This window comes from Oculina patagonica, chromosome 6, assembly GCF_052425735.1.
Source record: "Oculina patagonica isolate OP01 chromosome 6, crgOcupat, whole genome shotgun sequence".
In the NCBI taxonomy this organism is placed as follows: domain Eukaryota; kingdom Metazoa; phylum Cnidaria; class Anthozoa; order Scleractinia; family Oculinidae; genus Oculina; species Oculina patagonica.
Window position 1 is genome coordinate 25,422,924 of NC_135763.1, and position 22,836 is coordinate 25,445,759.

General features: G+C 39.5%; 2 pseudogenes across 1 annotated transcript; both read right to left on the reverse strand.

Annotated features, from left to right (window-relative positions):
* Positions 1-1,524: 1,524 nt before the first annotated feature.
* On the reverse strand, positions 1,525-12,058 carry LOC144656144 (uncharacterized; annotated as a pseudogene). Its single transcript, XR_013571269.1, has 8 exons — positions 11,948-12,058; positions 9,665-9,757; positions 8,813-9,017; positions 5,321-7,117; positions 4,661-4,792; positions 4,241-4,318; positions 3,930-4,008; positions 1,525-2,344 (listed from the first exon to the last, which is right to left on the reverse strand). The product of XR_013571269.1 is annotated as an uncharacterized LOC144656144 (transcript).
* Positions 12,059-15,197: 3,139 nt separating this feature from the next.
* On the reverse strand, positions 15,198-20,627 carry LOC144657961 (patched domain-containing protein 3-like; annotated as a pseudogene).
* Between the last annotated feature and the right edge of the window lie 2,209 nt (positions 20,628-22,836).

The window sequence follows — 22,836 nt, forward strand, 5'->3', positions numbered from 1 at the left end:
TCTCGTTGAGATATGAAGCTAAGTGTATGACCACTATAAACATTTTTATTTTTTTTAAGTGACAAGAAAAAGTGAAATATTTAACCTTCTTTCACTCAGGTTCAATAACCGCACCGATCTATCGAAGAAAAACGGGGCCGCCGCCGGGAATCGAAGAGGGTTTAATCCTTGCCTAGTTGGGAAGTAGCCGGCCTTCAGCGGGCGTCAAATTAAAAAAAATATATCAGATGAGGTGAGATGACACCAGTGATTTAGAAGTTAACTGACTTTTGGTGGCAGGAAAATACGTACAGGAAATTGGATTCTTTGAACCTCGATCTTAAGGAGGCTCGATGTAGTTTTTTTAGCCGAAGGGTGGTTTTTTGGAAAATTAAAATTATCTAGGAAGTCAATGTTCGATTTTTGCCAAAATACACCATAATGATCAAAATAATATGACCAAATTTTAATTTTTTACCTGTCACTTTGTCACAAAGGTTACCATAGCAACCATTGACGTTTTCTTGTGTTCTCAACAAGCTTGATTTTCTCGAAATCTAGATTGACTCTTGGTGTTTATTTTTTGATATGTTACATGTAAAGTTTAGTAGATTGACTAACTGTTGACGAAATTTTAGAAAAATCTGTAAGAACGTTTTCAAGTAAATCAAGAATGAAATTTTCAGAAAAACACCGTTTTAATATAAAATAGGCGCTTTAAAATTGTTTCGTATTATTTGAGCACAGTTACTCTCACTGAAATATAAATACTTACACCATCAAAGACCATCAACTAAAAGCGAAAGACTTTTTGCTTTAATTTGTTAAAATATATTGACTGCCGATTGTAGGAAATTATAAGAAAATACCAAAAACTTCATTCTTGATTTACTCTAAAACGCTCTTACAGATTTTCCTAAAATTTTGTGTTCAGGTAGTCAATCTACTATAATTGAACATATCAAAAAATGAATACCAAGAGTCAATCTAGATTTCGAGAAAATCAAGCTTGTTTGAGAACACAAGAAAACGTCAGTGGTTGCTATGGTAACCTTTGTGACAAAGTGACGGGTAAAAAATTAAAATTTGGTCATATTTGATCATTATGGTGTACTTTGGCAAAAATCGAACATTGGCTTCCTAGATAATTTAATTTTCAAAAACCACCCTTCGGCTAAAAAAACTACATCGAGCCTCCTTAAGTCGTCATGAGAGCTTACGTGATGGTTGCATGACAGTATGGATTACATAAATTTGGAACCCTGTCACGCCCAATTATGCGCTGCCAGACTATTCGTGCCAGTCCTTTACAAGCGAGTATAAGTAAGAGCTCTGCATCTCATTTCGGCCCAGTTTGCGTTTGAATCTGGGCTGTTGGCAGCCGCGACATATTGTTTATTCCTTTCACGCTTGCCTCCTTATGCCACCATGCTTTTCCTTTCCCCTTCCTTCCTTACCCAATCAATTTCCACTTCCAACTCACACGAGCGCGGTCGCGTATCTTCATCGCTTATCAGCGAGCGTGAAAGAGACTGTCGCGAATAGTATGCTATAAGTAGTTACCAGATATAGTTGGTTGCATAAGTCGTCGTTCAAAACTAATAAAAGGGACAGCTCGCCCTTGATTAAGCTACATGCAATATTTTTAAGGGAGGAATTTAAAGGCCCCGTATTGCAAGTTGCGGCAAGGAATCAAACAAACAACCAAACAATTTTTTGGTCTCTGATTTGGGGAGGGTCGCAAATTTTTGGGCTCCAATTTGGGGGGAGGGTCACAATTTTTGAGCCCACTCTTTCCAAAATTTACCAGCCCCCGCTTCCTAAGTTAGTTGTACTATTCAACTACTGTAAAGTTCATCTTAACTCACGGTCACCGTTTACAATATGTTGACTAGCATAATTTTATTTGCTGTGTTTTGTAGCTCATGACATTGCTGAAAGTGGGGAAGGGAGTAAAGGAAATTATCAAGGGAAGAATTCCAAGACTTTTGTCTTGAATTGTAGTTCAACAGTGTAGAATTTCTCGAGTTGAATTTCTCTTGAGTGGAAAACAACGGTCTAGATGCACTCAGGACTAGGTCTAACTATTGTCTTAATAATAGCCCTAAAGATTTATGTCAGTCTGACAGCTACAGTTGGCCTCTTAAATCACATTTGGCTGATGAAATCTGCAAATAAAGTGGCACGGTCCAGGTACTCTGCTGTAACATTCCGTACCACTGACTTGAGACTTGATAAAACCTGATGAAATTCTGGGCTGAGAAGACTTTTCTTTGTCAGCTTGAGTTCATCAAGTTTTCTTGGTCTGATGCTCTGGAGCGAGGAAGCTAAAACTGACAGCGATTCTGGTGAAATGTGGTTGAAACTGCATGGAGAAAGTAAAAGAAGAAGGAAACTCAGCTGCTTGGAATGGACAGCAGAAGCAAACTGATGATTGCTTTATCTTATTATCTCATGTGTACCGTAAATGATCTAATAAACGCTAGCCTGCGAACCCAGACGCATTTCCGAGGGGAATGCGTCGGGGTTCGCGGGCTAAATAAACACCCACTCTCAAATAAACGCCCCCTCTGACGTGTAAAATTTGTACGAGACGCCCCCTCTAGTAAACACCCCGTGTCTAAGAGACGCCCTCCCCTCGAAGAATCACCTCAAAAACGAAGGAAATGCTCCATAGAGCAAAATCACGCAATATAGTTAGTTTCTTGCTTGGCTCGGACATCGAAGAGGCCAACAACGCCAACATGGTTGACCCTGATGACAATGAAAATATCGAACTAAGAGCGACATCTCTAGGCTTTGCATTAGCACGGATTAGATTAGTCTCCTACTCACAAACTCTGTTTTCATTCTTACTCCGCTAGCAAACTACGCGTCCTATTTGTTTTTTTGACGTTGTTACAGTTAAAAGTGAAATAAACGCCTTATATCTATTTAACGCCTCCCCTAGGACCCCTGAAATTTTAATAGATGCTCCGGGCATTTATTTAATTAGATCATTAATTTTACGGTATGTCTACTTGCAGTGATTGATATACATAACATGGTTCGTGCAGTTTTAGGCTAAAATTCAGGGACTTATCAAGGACACAAATTAAATTAATTTCCAAGCACTTGATCTTGTTACTTTGAATGATGAGACAATTGTCAGTCCGCCTAAAACAGTAAAGGTGCATTCGATTGGGAAATCGGGACATTGGACTTCCCATTAAAACACGAAATCCAAAAAAGAATTTTAACATACCAAAAATTTTCGATGAGGTGGATTTTAATTAAGAAATGCAACAGTGGATTTTTAGGTTTGTTATTTTCGCGTTTTTTTTTGGGGGGGGTGGGGGAAACTGAACAAGGATTTGAAAATCTGTTCTCGTGAACAGCCGTCTATGCTCCGAAAATTCCACGCACGCGATCCAATGGGGGAGCTTTAGCAAACCATGATGTTAAACACCTTTTGTTTAGCAAACAAAAGGTTTAATGAGCAAGAAAATTGCTGTACATGTGCACATGCTTTATAACTCTTGCCAAAATAATTTCTTTGCCGTCTTCTGACAAACAAGAACGCAAAACAACTAAGTGACATGGATCTGCCTCCTCCAACGTTTTGTTCTACCGTGTCAGTGGGGCGGGGGGAACAAGTGCCAGTTCATGGCGCGACCACTTCTCTGAGAAAGGACTGAGCCCGCAGTTTTCGTCCCAGAAGGTGCTAAGCAACATGATGCATTTGTTCGCGCAATTGCTTTCATAGTACTCGTGAGCGCTCATGCTAGAATTTGATTGGATGAGATAATTCCAAACTCTTCCAGTGCTGCAACGAAGATTTGCCGGAAAACAGGCACTTATTCCCCCAACTACCAAATTCTCAGACTTGATTTGTTCACTGCTGACACAAAAAGTATCACCAACATGGCAATCATTTGAGAGAAAAGAGTATTTAGGACTAAAGAACCTACCTTAGGTCTAACTTTGTTAATTTTGTGAGCCGACTTGGACGAGAGAAAACTTGAGATAAAGCAGAAATATCAGCGTCACCTTTAAAATATAACAGAATAATATGTTTTAAATTTTGAAACTAAATTCTAAGGGGACAGACCATAAACGTAATTAAAGTTTGTTTCAAATTGAGGTTCTCTCGAAGAAATTGACCTGTTCTCTATTTCTAACGCAAAAATTGAAATGGTTGACATTTTATACAAATTTTGATGGCTTCTTTATCCAGTAGCAGTGTATCTGGGGGATACAAACCAAATTACAACCTCCTTACCTAATCCATTTCTTGATAGCTTCAAACTGGTCAGTGTGTTATTAATGCATAATGCATGAATCATCTTTTCACTTAAACCTGTCATGAATAATGAAACTACAGTTAAATATAACTGAAGTGGTATTGGTACATTTAGCCCCTATTATTTAAAAAAACTTGTTTTGGCTTTGAGGCCTAATGCGTCATCTGGCACTAAAGGGCAGATGATGATGATGATGATGATGATGATGATGATGATGATGACAACAACGATGAGGACGACAATGATGTTTGACAATAGCCCTTAGCATGGCTTGCAGCCCTACAGTACTTGGCAATATTGTGGTAGCTTGGCAGTATATCTTTTGACTAAGGGCTTTGAATAGTTCAGATTTGACAGAGGCTTGTGTGAAACTAAGGCATTTTTCAATCATGTTTTACCTCTGAGGTCACAATTGCCAAGGTCCAAGTCAGTAAGTGTTATATTGGATGTCAGCATCTGCGCAAGACTGTCATTGTTACCTGGATCATAACGGTTACCTTTCACACACAGCTGTTTCAGATGTCTGTTATCTACATGAAGCAAAAATCAAAAATAGTTACAATGAAGTGAGAGGTACTGTATCCCGACAAAGCACATGTATAAACATTTATAGTGTCCATATTCCCCTGCAGGGTGGGGTACTCTCTTTACTGAGTACTTGCAACTTTTGTCTTTGAATGGCAAAAAATCACTTGTTTCCAAATTTAAAATCGTGGCTGTCGTAATTTCACTTCAACCAAAATTAATACCTGCCGTTTCTGACTGCTTTAATTTTAACAATTCATTCACAAGCTTGAAAGCCAAAGAGCAGACAAGTAGCAATGGTGCCTTCCCTAATGTCTGCTTTACTCTTTTTCCACAAGTGCAAAGCACCAACCGTCTTCCCAGGCTATCTTTGTTTCTGGGAATGAGGTCGTGCCTGCACGAACTTAGAGTACTTAAATTATTTTACAGATAATTACTCAGCATTTATTTTCTTAGGAAACTTTTTCCTTGGTTTTATTCCTTGATGCTGTTGCTACTTAATCTACATGTACTTCAGATGTAATGCTTCTCACCTGACAAAGCCTGAAAGATGTCTGCTAGTCCAGCAGGGTTGATATCACAGTTTGCCAAACTCAAAGAAAGAAGACTGCTGTTTCTTCGCAGCCCATCAGCAATCAAGCGAGCCCCTTCATCTCCAACCACACACCTTAACTTCAGCACTTGGATACCAGAAAACACACTTGAAATGCAGTTATTGATCATGACTGGCAAAGGTTTCTTGTCCTGGGAGAAATCTTCAATTGATTCAACAGGCACCTGTTCCTTGTCGAGAATGCGCAAGTTTGGTTTAGTATTCATTTTGGTTCTATCTTGTGTTTCTTGGGTATTATCACACAGCAGGCGATCAGAAGTATTTTTCTTGGTTGTTGCAGAGTTTGTTTTCCCTTTACCATGATCAGGGTCACTCTTACAAGTCAAACATTGATCTAAACATGAACATTTCTGCTCAGAGTAATCTGCTTGTGTACATGTATGCTCCTTGTTGTCTGTACTGGCATTGCTTCTTGAAGCTTCTGATTCCGCCAGCTCTGCAGCAGACTGGTTACATGCACAAACATCTGTTATCGCTCTCCTCAGATATGCTAAGGCAACTGGTGAAACTTGATAGGAGGAAAATTTAAGCTTGGTTAAAGATCTGGCATTGTTGTTATGGCAGCACTTGTGACAGTATGCAGCCACTAGTTTCTCAAAGAGCAGTCTTGCAAATTCATCATTCACTGGATTATTGGTGATTTGAAGGAACTGTAGTCTTCCCTTAGTGCAGAGAAAGTAGAGGGTCTCTATGAAGTCACAGCCAGGAGTTGACACAAAACCAAGTGCATTGTCCTCCAGGATGAGTGTCTCAAGGCTCAACCATCCCTGCACAGCACGTACAAACAGTGCAAGAAGATTGGGATGAAGCCAAAATGCGACCAACTCAAAATGAACCAAGGAGCAACTTAGATTTGAAAAACTGGGAAATAGTGATCCCAAATTTGAAGTTCCAGGTGAAACTCTGCCTTTTCCTGAAGATTCAATTTCCTTTTGTTGTTTATTTATAGAAGAAAGTTCTTTTGGGGCTTCATATTTTCGTCCACATTTACAGAGACCAAAAACCTCATCATAAATATCTAAACTCTCTACAACACCCGCATCAGATTGTCTTACATGCGTATCACATCTACACATAAAATTATTTTCTTGTGTGTTAGACTGCAGAGCACTTGTGCCGTCCATGAATTCATAAATGTCTACATCATCGGTTCCATCGGGGGAATCACAGTTTGTATTCTCATTTGAAATACCGCTATTCCTGCAGTCATCAAATATCTCATCAGACTGAACTACTTGAGTCTCTTTAGAGCTTTTCTTTATGTCTTGTTCACAATTCAACTGATTACAGGTTTGTTCAACAAAATTATTTGATTTACATGTAGTAATAATTCCCTTTGAAGTCAAAACTTCACATGTGGTCGTCTGAGTGCTAGCTATCAGCTTCTTTTCTTGTGTGGGTATTTCATTCACCTTCTCTTGGTGACTTCGTTCTGATAAGGAGTTAAAGATTTTGTTCCACATTTGAAGATTTGAAACTTTGCAGAAACAAAATCCAACAGATTTTAATCTCTTTGATGTTAATACTTGAAGAAGACGACAAAGTTGACTAACTCCATTGTCTCTGAGAATAAAGACCTCTAGAAATTCTATATACTCTGCAAGCTGTAGAAAAATGTCAAAATTGTCTGCCAGAAAAATACATGCTGGGTTATACAGGCGTAAATAGGTGGTGCATCTTCCACAAATGGACACAAGGTTTTGGATGCTTTGGCCACCTGTAAGAAATGAAATGAAATGAGATTAATGCAAATCCAGCCACACAGTCACATAATACAGTAAAAAAGATAATATTGACAGTGGTTCAAATTTGTTTTGGGTTGAAATGCTTTCAAACCAATTAATTTTGGTTTATTTTCTCATTTGGCTCAGATAACAATAATGAAAGCTAAAAAAAAGGTTGGAACCCAAAGACAATAACATTTTAACATAGTGATCAACAAAACAAATAGCTCCAGGTACAGCCCTTCTTACAAAAGCGTGAACTCTTTAAAATAATGTCTGGAATGTTTGTGTTTAGCCAATCATGTGTGAGAACTTCAGACTGCAGAAACCACAAACAGTAAATGGGTTTCCATCGGTCACGGATCAACTTTAGTTCTTATTTTGTTTCGATATATCAGGATACACGCTCTGTCTTTTTCAGGAATTTAAAGAACTGTTTTTCTTTCGTAATGAGGGCCACATCCAGAACATGGTTTCAGGGATTTTTGGAAGAAAAAAAGGACGGTTACTCTAGCGACGTTATGGTCGCTTCGACATGGTTGAGTGCTTGCAGTATGTTGAAGACACGTCTAGACATAAGATTAAACACGATAAACCGAATATAAAATACAAAATTGTATAGTTTTTGTTACTGATTGTAAACCTTGTTGATTTTTTGGTAGAACGAGGGATTCAATTTATTTTGGCAAACGATTTCAACCCTTAGGCAATCAGAGGTTCCGTAATCGTAACACAGCAAACCGCAAAGGCTCCAGATGAAAATTATTCAAAATGTTGGTGTCATTGGTGCAAAGTTAACACCTCAATCGCTCAATCATTTAGTTTTTGCTTTTCCTTCCTGCCATCTTGTTTCGCTGTTATCGAAGAAACAAACCTTCCTCCTATCAGTGTTTAGGTCTGCTACAACAGTTGGGGTGAGATAAAAACTGGAAAATGCAAGCTTACCTCAGTTCAAATTGTAACTTGCCTTCAGGCGAACGGTAACTGCAGTACGAATTTGTTACAATTTTTGAAAATCGGTGACAACTGGGACAAACCGTAGCGTCGGGCGCATCAGTTTTTCAATTTTTTTTTCCTATAAAACAAACACTCAAACATATTCTTCAGTAGGGCAGTGAATGTTCTCAAAAAGGAAGGAACTACAATTAGTGTTAACTTGTATATTGGAGCGAAACAAGAACCGAATATTGTTCTGTGACCGTTGGAAACCCATTCGTTGTCTGTGGTTTCTGAGGTCTGAAGTTCTCGCATGTGATTGGTTTTAAAACACAAAGAACATTCCAGACATATTCAAAGTGTTCACGCTTTAGTAAGAAGGGCTGTAAATTTTTACTGATTAGAATCAAAACAATAAAAAAAATACATCTGATTAATCATTATAAGCCCCCCCCCCCCCAGATAAGCCCCCCTCTCCCAATATTGCTCCTAACAGTGAAAGGAATTTGACTTAATACTGTAATAATTATAATTATTATGACCGTGTAAAGCTTAATTCAAAACCAGTTAATGAAAAATGTATTTCGTTCAACACTGCTGTAGCTTAATTCTATTTTTTTATGCCATCTAAAAGCCTCCCCCCCCCCCCAAAAAAAAAAAAAAGGCCTCCCCTCATTTATAAGCCCATCCAAAACGTCTTACCGGTACCAAGTTGTTTTAGCTCAGGGCTTATAAGCAGAATTATACTGTACCTTTAGAAAAAGAATAGCTTGTCTCTTGACTCGGGGCATGGCAGCTGTTAAGCGCATCTTGTAGACATCTCTGGAGGTAGCAAACTCGCCAACCCTCTCCTTCTTTTGAAATTCCCTTTGTCTTAAAATATATATCGAGGCCATTTACTCTTTCTGCGCCAGGTTTCAAAGTAGAATACCTTCCAAAGAGGATCTGTGTCAATACCTGCAGTCAATGTCAAACAAACAACCAAGTTTTTTAATGTAGAAAAACACCAACAGTCCAGAGTAATAAAAAACCCAAATTTAACAAAGATGGTTTTGACTGACGAAGATTAAGACACCTTACGAATGACAAACTTAAAAAAAAATACCAATTTTTTCAAGATGCATTGTCCATGACATAGCTCCTTTAAGACCTGACACTGAAAATGATGACTTGTCAAAACATCTGTCATAAACAATATCTCCTTTCATAACTACTCTCACTTGGACAACCACACTCCACCACTGGATATGTTCACTATTAGCAAACAATAAATGTAGCCTTACAGCCGATTTTAGTGCAGTGTGTAGACCCAGGTTTTACAAAACATTATTTGCCCATCTACCATTGGCCCAAGTGTTCTGGCGATAAATAAATTTTACTCTATGACCACAACTCTTCACAGTATTTTTAATTGGCGCAGATTGAACCCTTAAGCAGCTAAGTTGTCAGAAATAGCTCAGCACTAAAATCGGCTGTAATCTGTCAGACTGTTGTTTTACTGTTGTATAGCCAGCTTGGTTGAAGCTAGAGAAACAACCATTGTACAGTTCAGAGACCACTTATAAAGTTTACAAGGAATATTTAAGAGTATCAGTACTACAAACCTAAGGTTTGAAAAACACCAGAGACCTCAAGCCTTTCAACATCAAAAGGATGAAACTTCTTTAGAATTGGACAAATAAGATGTCTGGGGATTTCTAAAAGTTACATAAAGCAGTAAGTGACACAAGTCAGTGAAAATTAAGAATAACAACAATAACAAGTACTGGTAGTTATCAGCAGAAATGTTGTACTGTCATGAACATTAACATGACAGTAGTAAATGTGTCTCACAGCTGTACATGAACATACACAAGTTTTCCCCTCATAAGATCCCTACATGTATGTGGCGAGTGTTACGAAAACTAAGACACTCGAAAACGAAGACCTAAGACCTCTTCAAAATTGTTGTCGGTGGTGTGACCGAACAATAGCTTGCTTTCAGCCGTTGAGGTCGAAGGTCGGCTATCGGACGTGAGGCAGAAGTAAACATTTTGGCGCGAAACTTGAGACACATGTTTAGATCGAGGGGTAAAATTTTCAGCTATGTCAGTTTTTCGAAAGTTTAAGCTTCCTCAGCTATTACGAAAAGGGCCGCCTGAAAGCCAAATTGGTGAAGACATTCCGCGCTTCAAATGTAGTCAATTGCAGTTTAAACAGAGGATAGGACAAGGTTCCTTTGGAGATGTTTACACAACAGAATACAGAGGTTCAGGAGATACGAAGTGTCACACCGTTGTCGTCACATATTAAAAGCTAAAATAACAGTTACTGGTGCTCATTGTACATCTACAATAGTTATTTCAATGGTTTTTCTGATTTTAATATAGGGTCTTAGTTTTCGTAGTACGAAAACTAAGACCGGGTCTTAGGTCTTAGGTCTTCGTTTTCGAGGGTCTTAGTTTTCGTAACACCCTGTATGTGGCATTTCAGCTACAAGATACACAACAAATACTGAGTACCCAGACCTGTAGACTTGCTGAATGCTTCTTCACGATATACTGCGTTATCATTACCATTACTGAGAGCTAACCATAAACATGCTGTAGTAAAGAGGCATTGCCAAGGCTAACCAGAGAGATATTTGGCTAACTGGCGCACTATTTAGGCTAGTGGGGGTAAAAGATTGTAGGTCTACAGTCTGAATGCAATGTTGTGCCATGCAGCACTAATATTCGAAGCTGGGAAGTAGAAAATTAACTCTAAGGTAATTTACAGTACTGTTAACCAAGTAATTTCCTTCTGAGGGTCAGAAAGGAATGCACTTGATTGAATTTACCATGGATTTATATAAGCTCAATATAATGGGAGGACTGATGATCCAGTGAAACTGAGTGAAAGTACAGGTGACTTAAGCTTATGTACCGATCACTTATGCATCAGTCAATTCCAGCAGTACCCATCCCCCCCCCCCCCGGGCAACCCCGGGGCATTTCCTAATGTTTCCCGTCCCAAGGGTGGGGCATTTGCTTACCTCGGGCTGACCCCTGGCCATTTGACACGTACTTTCAAAACCGTGGAGTGAGTCGCGTATTCGTGATGGAGGCTTTTATTGGCCAAGACGTGGACTACGTTGCAGATTAGCTAGTTCACGAATGACTAGAGAATGACGTGGATGTTCGTGGATGTTTTTAAAGGTATATTTTCTCAATTTTAGATATTTCTTCATTGCTAAGAAGCAACAACTTGTATTATATTCTTATATCACCTATCGAGAGATTGAAAACAATTAACCCGGGAGCGGGGCATTTGCCCGGTTCCTTCATCCCCCACCCCGGGGAATTTGCCAATTTTTTTTAAAGAAATGCTAATGCCCGGGGGCTAGCCCGGGGGGGGGGGGGGGGGGGGGGATGGGAACTGCTGGAATGGACTGATGCATTATTAAATCAAAACTTCAACATCACACTGATTTCCACCGAAGTCCTGCAATGAACGAGTTTAAATCGCCTGCCACTGCGGTCCACAGTCACGCAGTGGATTCAAAAACTTAGAAGAAATCCTGAGCACAATATACGTGTAAAGGCTAACTGCAGCTACCTATTAAATCGTTAAGCAAAATGCAAGGCTGATCGGACAGCTAAAAGGCTAAATAAAATTTATTTAGCCTATTAGCTGTCCAATCAGCCTTGCATTTTGTTTATCGTTTTACTCTTTATTGCTGATCTTGATCTACGCCAAGATCCGGCTTCACTTCGCTGCTGTTTGTACAAGTGGTCCTTTCATTATTTTGGTACTCACAGGCCCTATTTAATCGTGACTACGGACCGCGGTGGTGAGCGGAAAGCGTTAATTAATGGATAAATCATCCCAGATTAGAGAAAGAAAATATGACAAAATGGCAAAAATACCCAATAACTGTTCAGGATTCCAGCGGCTGCTATTCACTCCCACGACTTTTACGCATAAATCCTCAAGTCTTGGAAAATTATGGCAGCCGAACGGTTCGTCCGCCATGTTGGATAACGATGGGGACTGGGAACTGAAGTCGTAAGAGATTGTAAAGGATTGTGGGAAATTGGTTGTTTATTTCCGGAATTCGGGAATAAGTTTTAACTTAGCATGTTCCTGTTAGCTTGCCTTTCCATAAAGGTCTCAAAAGACAAAGTTTTGCAAAGGAAAACCCTGTAGCCACGTTTTTAAAATCTGGATACCATTTGAGTTCCCGTGCTATGATTGGTTGGGTCGTTCTACTTTAGATGCTGATTGGTTGGGTCGTTCTACTTTAGATGCTGATTGGTCATATAGTTACATGTAAAGAAAACGACACATTAGACGTATCGCTATATTATCATATGAAATTTTATTGTTTTATGATGAATAATGCGCATGCACAGTAGCTTTGTTCATTTTTTAAATACTTTTCTAACAATACAAATACATTATGGATATACGGAAATACAATCGCGCGATCGTATGTCTTCGTGCAAGGTTTACTATTTTCCGCCTTTCCTAATTCCTCGTCAAGTTAATAGAATTATAATTATTTCTTTTCATGCAGAAAACTGAAAATTTCAGTGGTTTAGGGAAATGTTACTTATATGCTATATAATAGCATATAAGTAACATTTCCCTAAACCACTGAAAATGGTGCACGAGCTTACATGATATAGAAGGTCATAGCCCGGGGGGGCAAAAAGGCTTTTTGAATCCCGAATCGTCATCCCGCCTAACTTAGAGTTCATCCTGATCCTGCCTGGTTACAAAACAAGTGTGTTTTCGCTGAAGTCTAAAACACTTTTCATGTCATTCCCTTTTCACCGTGTAAAACAAGGGATTATCGTACCTTAATCACCTAAGGTCCAAAATAATGCAAGGACCACTTGCACAAACAGCAGCAAAGTGAAGCCGAATCTTGGCTTAAATCAGGATCAGCAATATAGAGTAAAACGATAAACCAAATGCAAGGCTGATTGAACAGCTAAAAAGTCTAAATACATTTTATCGCCCTTTTAGCTGTCCGATCAGCCTTGTATTTTCACTTAGTCTGTTTGCTGCCCTCTATTTTCTCAAGTTTTTCTTCGATCGTTGATCGCGGGAGAAGATCCGAGAGAGAGCTGGACGCCAGCGAATTCATTTCTGTAGAAAACCAGTTCATGTCAACGGAGGTTGCGTTCCTTGCCGTTTTTATCCCGCATCCCGCCAGGATAACAAACCACACCACACCACACCACACTACACCACACCACACCACACCACAACTTCTAGTTACACACTTAGAAAAAAAAAATATAGATTTAGGCAAGCCTAAAAGCGGAGCTCCCCATTTATTTAATTTTCACTGGAGCTTACAATGTTTTCATTCTAGTGAATAAGCGGCCAAAGTACTAATGTTTATAGCGGTTTATAGGTGCGACACAAATTTAAATAGCTCACGGTTATACCAGGCACGTAACCAGGTATATTTTTTCATCGCTGATCCCAAAATTTAGCTCTAAGGTCGTAACTAGGTATATGTTTTCATCGCTGATCCCAAATTTTAGCTCTAAATTTTGATTCCTGATCCCCAAAATGTGCCAACATTTGATCCCTGATTCCATTCTGATCCCATCTGATTGCCTGATCCGGATCCCATGACATGCCATGACTTGTGACCCGGGATCCTGGGTCCATGATCCCGATCCCGAGGCTGTGATCCCTGATCCCATATACCTGGTTACGACCCTGTTATACTGAATGTCAGCAGTACGACAAAAATAATAATCTTAAAGCGGGGCAAAATCATTACTCATGGCACGAAAAATTACTTTAGAGTACAGTAAATTATCTGCTTTCTAGCAATAGAAACTAGTTTCGCGATCCTGTTATAGTTTCGCAGCAGTTTAGTAGAATCCACAATATCTATTACATTGATATACGATATATTCAAAGCATATTACAGAGTCTGTCGTATTAGCTCAATCGGTAAGGTGCCAGTCTGCTGATCCGGAGGTCGTGAGTTCAAATCCCAGAGGGTCAAGTTTTTTTTTTCTTTTTTCCTTTTTTTTTTACCCCGTAGCAATAAAATGGGTTTTTTATTCTATCAACCCGATTTAGCTTTCGAATACTCCTTCATGTACGATGCTGGCTTTAGAGATAGACACGAAAGTCATCGATCGATTATGGCTCTCAATGTCCACTTTTTTGGCGGTCGATTACTTTCTACACGTAATTTTCAGCCACATTTTGTTTCATTGCTTCTTGTTTTTCTTTTCAAACCTCTCTAAATTTTACAGGCCGCCTTGGCCGCCTTTATACGGCCTTCTTGCTTCACTATTTCTACCATCAAACTATGGCGGCCATGTTGCGCGACTCCTCCCGTACGCCGTACGGACGCGCCCGCGAACCATGCCGCTATCCATGTTGACCATGAAAACTCATTTCGATAGTGTTCCTTCTTTCATGCGTATTTACAAGTATTTAGTATTTAGTACAAGTATTTACAATTATTAAAAACTAGCAATGGTATATTGCAATTCCCGCGTTTTGATTGGTTAACAGGCAATGGTATATGAGCTCATATATCATTGAGCACTAATACGGTAGCCGAAACGCATCAAAGAAAACTGCTGGGTAGCTCAAATATTGCAATTCTTTTTATTCCACTCGCGCTTGTTGGATATGAGATCGTTATAGTCTACTCGGCGCTACGCGCCTCGTTGGTTATCTACCATTTCATATCCAACGCGCGCTCGTGGAATAATTGATAAAATATATAGCGAAAAAGTGAAGATATAAGCAAAAACGGATTGAGTCTAACAGTGCAAGCCATTGCTTAGCTGAGATATAAGAAAATGAATTAAGGCCAAAGCTTGTTTTCCAGCTATAAGGCGCATATTGAGCTGCTATATTTTAAGAGCTACAACATTATTAAATTGTTCTTCGACTACAGAGCAGTGTTTTCACTGCTATTGTCTCCCAGATGAGACCCTTCAGGTTTGTGGTCGGGCACGGGAGTAGTAGTCGCGTCATTTATCCTGTTGTCAGTTTTTCCTGGAGTACGAGCAAGGTCTTCACTATTCTTCACGCTGTCGTTTCTGAGACTAGGCTCTCTGTCCGTCTCAACTTCGTTTTCTTCATCTGCTGTGATTACCTTGTTTTGAATTCCGATCTCATCAGTAACTACATGCTGAACGCTTTCTTTTCCGTCTTTGCCATTGAGCTTGAATTGCTTTGGCTCATTGGTCTTTTTCGCGAGCTTCCAGTTGATGGCGAAGCTGTGCTATCGACCGCGCTGCCTTTCTCTTCTCTTCCAACCGATTCCAACTGCAAACCGTTGCTTAGTTTCTCCTCACTGCCTCTCACCGAAAGAGGCCTGATTACAGCGGGTCTCCAGCAAATCAAAGAAAGATAAACAGGCATAATACATAGCCCGTGAAGAAGGCCAAGCACTACAATACCGAAGAACATTCGAAAGAATACTCAGAAGATGTCCGAAGCGGCGAATGCTAATACAGGCACGACTATACCGAGAAACGAGCTGAATCCTGCAGGATACAAACAAAACAAAAACACACGCCAGTTGAAACTCTAAGCAAACAAGGAGAAACTATGCATTCCATAAACAGCCGAGCAACACATCAACAAGGAAAAACTAACAGAATAAGTCGAAACCTGTTCATATAGTCTGTTCGATGCATATAATCAAAGACATAAACAGTGTTATTAAAATAAATCTGAGAATTCCATTACGATCACATCTAGCAACTTAAGATGAATTGTCTGCGGTTTTTTGACAACTTGAAAACACTACAATTTTCAACGTAGCTTCGACTTTTATTTTGAGTTTGGAATGTGGTATTCTTCTGTGCTTCAAAAAAAAAATTTGCGGCCACAGTCCAAATTAAATGGAAACCCATTTTCAGTTGAAACCCAAATTTCCGTCCGAAATTAAGCACCCCCCGCCACCCCTACACCCCATTTATAACCCTCCCCGAAAAAGAAGCACCTGAAGAGGACGATGAACAAATATAAGGGAAGTGCTTCTTTTACTAATTTTATGGTAAATTGCATTCGGAAAAGCCCCAGAAAAGTGATTCAAAATTATATGTAATTTGTAGCCCGTTATGTTAAATTAAAGTTGTGTCAGTCCTGGGATAACTTTTATAACAAGACTAGGATGGTATTATATAAATAGATGGTTTATATATCTTCTTGCTTCACCAGGAGGCATTATTCTAGCTCCTAGCTGCACTGAATAGAAAAAAAATAAACCTTACTTACCTCCCATGAAAACACTCGCACCCAGTATACTCAGAGCGTCCACTACTCTGTCATTGGCTGTTTCCTTGTTCGACTCCACGTACGCATGTGCAATGTGTGCACTGTAATCCACAGCGAACCCAATGGCCATTACCAAGTTGATCATAGACACAGAGTTCAGAGACACGTCCCAGATGACCATCAAACTAAATAACTCGCATATTAGGGCCACAAAGTTGAGGACTACAAGGAAAGTCACGGTACAGTCCACCAAAAACGGGCTTGTGACGAGGAACACCGCTAGGGCCGCGATTATTAAATTCCTTATGGTCTCTCTTGATGTTATAGCGTACTGTTCAAAGAACATAAACAGTGGAGTTGTTTGAAAGGCATCGAGTTCAGACTTTTCTGCAAGGTCTTCACGGAGCGTGAGCATGGCGTTTTTCTTGAAGGTGGAACTTCCATCACCCTTCATGAAACCAAGGACCCGAGAGGCTTCCAATTTTGTGCCATCCTTGGAAAACGTCAGGTCTTGACTGATATATGAAAAGTGCGGGTTGCGAAGGAATGCTTTCAATTCAGGCAGAAATCGTGCACCGGTAATGTTCTTCTTAAAAGTGTTGGCATACTGGGAAAACGAGTTCATCCAGGAGAGCGACTCGTTCCTGTAATGAGGATTCTCAAGGACGATGCTTGTCAGCTTTCTGATCTGCTCCTGGGTGGAGGCCATCTCATAATCAACCTTCCCATTCTCCACGATGCTCACCTCAATGGACATTACAAAATGTTCTTCTTGTGCGGATAGAAATTGTTTCAAGTAGGAATCGTCCTTTGCGAGGATTCGTCTATCAAACGTTTCATCCACTTGGGTGACCCCGTATATTCCAGCACCAAGAAGCAATAGCGAGAAGCATATAACTACACATTTTGTCACCGGATGCGTCAAGAACGTACCCCACCACTTCATAGCCCGATTTGACGTCTGTGGAAGAGGTTCGTCCCACTCTGGCGAGCCCTCCTTTGGCTGAGGTGCAAGGCAGAATGGTAAACAATCTCTGCGTCCCGACTTAATTCTTCTGACGTCGTATGATGAAAAACATTATGGCTACGAAAAATGTGACAATCATGAGGAAGGAGAGAGTCACCGTCAGGGCAGCGTAGATGCAGAAATACCTAAAGAAGAAAAGGCCTTCTAGTTCAGATGTCTAGAGCGAAAACATTTTGACGCAAGTTTATTTTTCTAATCAAAATGAACTTGTCAGTATTTCCTTTGCCAAGTTAAAGGGATACTGTTATTTTTAACTCGAAAAATGGTTAAGCCATTTCCGAGGTTTTGTTTCTGGCGCAAATTATTTCTCCGTCACCTTCTTCCTTCACTCGTTATTGTCTGTTATAAGTTTTGTAATGTTTGTTATAGTGATCCTTGTACATAATTTTTTTTAGGTTTGGTGAACGCTATTTTTTTTTTTTTTTTTTCCTTCACTATAAAAAAAAAAAAAAAAAAAAAAAAAAAAATTAACCAAAATTTGGGGGGCCGCCGGAAGCGTTGAAGTTGTACTTAAAAACAAACTTGTGCATGATAGCATGATTTACTTTCGTTAAACATTTCATTTTCTAGCTGCATTAGCCTAAATATTTTTTGGAGGCTAAACCTGAAACAATTTTCTGGGCCAAAAAGTGTTTGACATTAGACAATCAATCAGGGACCGGAAGCGTTTTTATCCTTCAGAATTTAACCTATTTGTCATATCGCTATGATGTACCTTATCGCTGGAAATGAGGTGGAAGTGCTAACCGCAAACGCCACCAAATCCGTCACGGTCGTCATGGTAATAGTTGTTCCGGAATGCTTCATAACCGCTTTAATCGTCTCTGTCTTTGACAGTTCACGTGGCTGTCGATCAAGCTCATCCACCATGATGAACATGTCGTCGATGCCGATTCCAAGAACCAAGAACGGCAGAACTCCTATGTTGACAAAGGGAACTCGACACCACATGGCGAGACCAAACCCTGCTACAATCCCCAGGCCCACTGCGAACACTCCTGCAGCTGCAAGCGAGGAATGACCGGTCAGCGGATTCAAGAACTTGCCGAGCATGACACTAACAAAGGTGATCATGATAGTAAAAGTGATTAACACAAGTGTGACGTCAGACAAGGTACTTTCAGCAATAGCATCATCCAGGCTTCTCTCACTTGAATAGTAGACTTCGAAACAACTCAGTTTGCCCACTAACGACGCTACTTTGTCAATGAAAGTCTTCTCCCAATTGACGATTTTCTCATTTCCGTCTTCGTCACTGGGGTCATGCATGAGATACACCATTTGAAATGCACGAACGTCGGTTACGTTTCCATTTTCTCGATTGGCATCACCCTGAACATGTAATGTAATGTAAACATGTAATGTTGTTGAAATTGTACCAGAAGGGACGTCCATTGCGCATGGGCGAGCCGTCATTATTGGCTCTGTTCAGTTCCTGTTCAACCTGTTTCAGGTCTATACCATCCAGCTTACTTTCATTGAACTGCAAAAATTCAAGCGGGTTGATCATTATGCAGTCGTCTTCTGACTTTGTTCTGTTGTGTGATAGTGTGTCACATAAGTCGAGATAAGATTCCAGTTCCATAACAGCTCTGTGTGCTGTAAAGGCTTGCTTTAGACACTCAGGAGAAAGGAAATTGATTTGTTCAGAAGACGCCACCAATAGGATGATTTCTTCTCGAATCATAACTCGAAAGTACTCTTCGGCGGTGTTTCTGAATCATCTATGGCCTTGCTGCTTTGAGGAATGAACAATTTTTCAGTTTTTTCTTTCTGTTTGAAACCAAAGAAAACCCACGGAGCAAACACTGACGAACGCGATACATAGTTGGATTGTTATCAGTGGATGCTTGGCTATTCCTTCACTATACCAGAAGAGCGAAGAAGCGTTCCAAAAGACGCAATACCAGCTGCAGAACTCTGACCACAGATCGAAGACATGGATTACATCGGCGTGGACATGGACAACTGAAGTTATAAGAATTTTGATCAGAAAACAATTCGGAGCGAGCAACTTCCAAACCTCGTCTATGAAACAACGTTTTTACAAGTATAGTTATTTTTAGATAAATTTTTTTCCTCTAATTGGTTTCGGATAGCCAATCACTAGCGATTTCCAAAGGGAATGTTGATACGCAACTATACAGTATCTCGTCCACATGGGAAGACAGTTAACATGGCGACACATGCACAGTCTCCTTTGGAGTGTTCTGACGGCATTTCGAGCGATTATTTCTGTATTTCTTTGCAAAGCAGTAGCTAACTTTCTCGGAAACAGTATTTTACGCGGGAAAGGCTTGGCTAAAAATAACTTTATTTGTGAAAACGGCGTTGCACAAATATATGAAAGTTGCACGCCCCGGGTAATGGGCTCCTGATCTTATGAGTTAATAATAAATAATAAAGATAGTATTTTTTTACTTAGAGTTGTGTATATTTTTTACAAAATATATTTTTTTTAAATTAAAGTTTAAATTATCGTTTGTTCCAGATATGAACTTTCGTTCAGAGTAACATTGCTAATCTCAGCTTTGCATTAGGAGTTATTTTTGATGTATACACAATTATAAAATGAAAGCACGGTAATCTTTTGGTAAACACGTATTAAAATATAAGTATCGATGAAACGGGTTTAGTTTAGCTAATCATCAAGCACTGCGATGCCTAGAGCAATTTCTGCGAGTTTTCTGGGACTTGAAGTACATAAGGGATGCCTAAAGATGCCTGAAAAATTGTGGGTCTCGAGAACTTGATATGTAAAATCTCGGAAGCCTTTGCGATAAAGTGTGTTTGTTTTTCCTTTTGGAGGCTCCGGACCCGGGGCTCCGGCTTTTAGACGCAATTAGGGAGTCTTGCATTTGAGTTCGGTTCAAACAAAACTGAAAAGAGTGTAGGAAATACTTTCCAATTTTTAACAAACGATATCATTCATCGAGTGTCACAGCCGAAGATGATAGATGATACGCTTCTCGCTAAAAGGGGTGTGTGAAACGCTTCAAGTTTACCACACCCCTTGCCGAGTCATGGCTAAACTAACAAAGACAATTCAAGTATTAATATATATTGTGCTATTTATTAATAGCAGTTTATTTATTCGTAAATGAATAAATATTATGCTTCAGCGTTCCTTTAAAGCGTGTTGGGAGCACGCGACTTTTCTGCAACCATTGATAGATAACAAATGTTCTGGTAATCCGAAATTGTAAAACTCGAAACAAACCCAAAATTTGGTACCTTGGAACTACATCGTTCCATTTGCGTGTTTGCAAACGGTGCACAGCTTTACAAGTATTTTCATACATCGCAGTCCTTCAAAGTAACCAGTCGATCGAAAAAGACGAATCGCCCGAGGAGTTCTTCAATCCAGTGAAAAACCAATAGGAAGCAAAACTGGGTGCTCAAGTTTGATGTTATTTTGAACGCTAAGTCAAAACAATGTTAATAGCTACATACTTTCAAGTGTTTTCACAAAATAATGAGAGGTTTGTTTGTCTATCAGAAGAAGAGAATGCATAGTTATGAATTTGCTGCCATTTAGACTAAAGTAAGTAAGGCTGATATAATAGGACCCAAACTATGGGCCGAATCGCACTAGCGGACAAGTTTTAAATGTCATGACATTTTTGACAAAAACAAAATTGTCGCGACAAGTCAGAGACATCTTGAAGAGAACAAAAGGTGAAATTATTAGTACAATAGCTTTGCACGTGCTTCTGGCATCCCTGTACATTTCTCAGCACGGCCGTCTTGGGCAAACATTTAATATGCAGTACCACGCGGTAAAAAATTCTAAAAAAATTTGCATTTAGAGCACGCGTGTTCTCATGCAGTGGAATAATGAGTCGTCTCAAGATAACTTTTTCTTTTCTCATTCTTACATTGGGCAAATACTTCGCTTATAAACATGCCTTGCCTATCGCGGAAAGATTTTGCGGCTGAATTATGATAGTGAGAGCCACATCACGGTGCATACAATCGCAAACATTTTGGTGTGCGTGTTGTTATTAGGTCCAGTTTGGGCCAAACACAATAGCCAATCAACAACGCATTGTTATCTGGCATTACGAGGGCATGGGAATGCGACTTGTCATGAAATGTCCTGCTTCGAGGCAGGACTTCGGCCCCTTTGATGATTTGTCCGTTTTGACAAAATTTGCCCTTGTCCAACAAGTCGTACGCACTTGTTTTTGCAATTGTTTGACAAAATGCATCGCGCGTGCAACGCGGACCAATCATAAGACAGCTGCTTCTTTGTTTTCCTAAAATGTTGGACAAGTTGTAGGTCTCGAAAAACGTAATCGCACTTGTGTTCTGCAACAAGTGACTCATTAATGATGAAATTTACCATTTGTTACAAAATTTGTCCGCTAGTGCGATTCGGCCCTATCCCAGTATACGTTACAAATTTATCAAATTATTTTCCGTTCATTCGGCAGAAACGTGTATAGGGCACCCGGGAGCTAGTTTAAAACGTTTTCCTATCTGCGTTAAATATGTTTTGTCGGTCCTCTTCAAAGGCACGGCATGCTAGCTGTTAATTAAATTGTTTTAGATACTTCATTATCAACAAATGATGAAACGGTTTGAATCATGCCACTTAATGACAGTCTCTAGAAAGTGCATAATTGACAACTAGTTTGCGTGATGCATTAATTTAGTGTTGTAAAAATATCTACTAACCCTTGTTATAAATCCAAAATTTGCAATTTATACTTCTTTCTGTTGTTATGTTTTTCACGGAGGAGGGTAAAGGCAGTATTTTTGAACGTGCAGAAAATGTTTCCACATGGTAGATTACAGGTCGAGATATCAAGGAAGAAAGCGAATTTGCGATCTGATTTGAATGTATATTCTAGCTGGTTATCCACGAACTAATTATAATCGGGCTCAAACAAGACCAGCCTATAGTTTGGAGTCTGTTCTTTCGGGGAACCCTGACAAAAGCGAATCGAGTAAATATGTTTTGTTGACGAAATTCCAGAGGTAGTCAAAGCTTTTTGGTCTTGAAGTTGTATGCCTCGTGTATAAATTAATAGATATCGGGTACATCTTTCTTTCAAATTTCATCCGCTGCTCAAAAATAACGCAATTCGGGCTTTACAATGCTAAAGAGGATCAAAGGTTATACTTAATTTTGGTGAAAAAATTAAATTCGCGCTAAGAAGCCTGAAGGCACGAACTATCAATGACGTAACTCCATGGAAAAATTAAACATTTAAAGGCAAATAAAGTAATGTAAAGTAAATAATAAAGTAAATAATGTTACATTATTGGACGCTTATTTGGCAAAAAAAAATGCGAAGGTCGGCACGTCATCGAATTGCCATGAGGTTGCTCGAAGAGCCTTTAATTATCTATTAAGAAGAGAATTTGTTTAGACAAATTAGCCTCAGAGAAGTTTGTTTGCTTTCAGTTAAAATAAAGACGTGCTGTGCTGTGTTATCGAAATTGAACTATTGACATTAAAAATCTAATTTAATTTAGTCATGCCTTTCGTGCTTTGACGTCTGA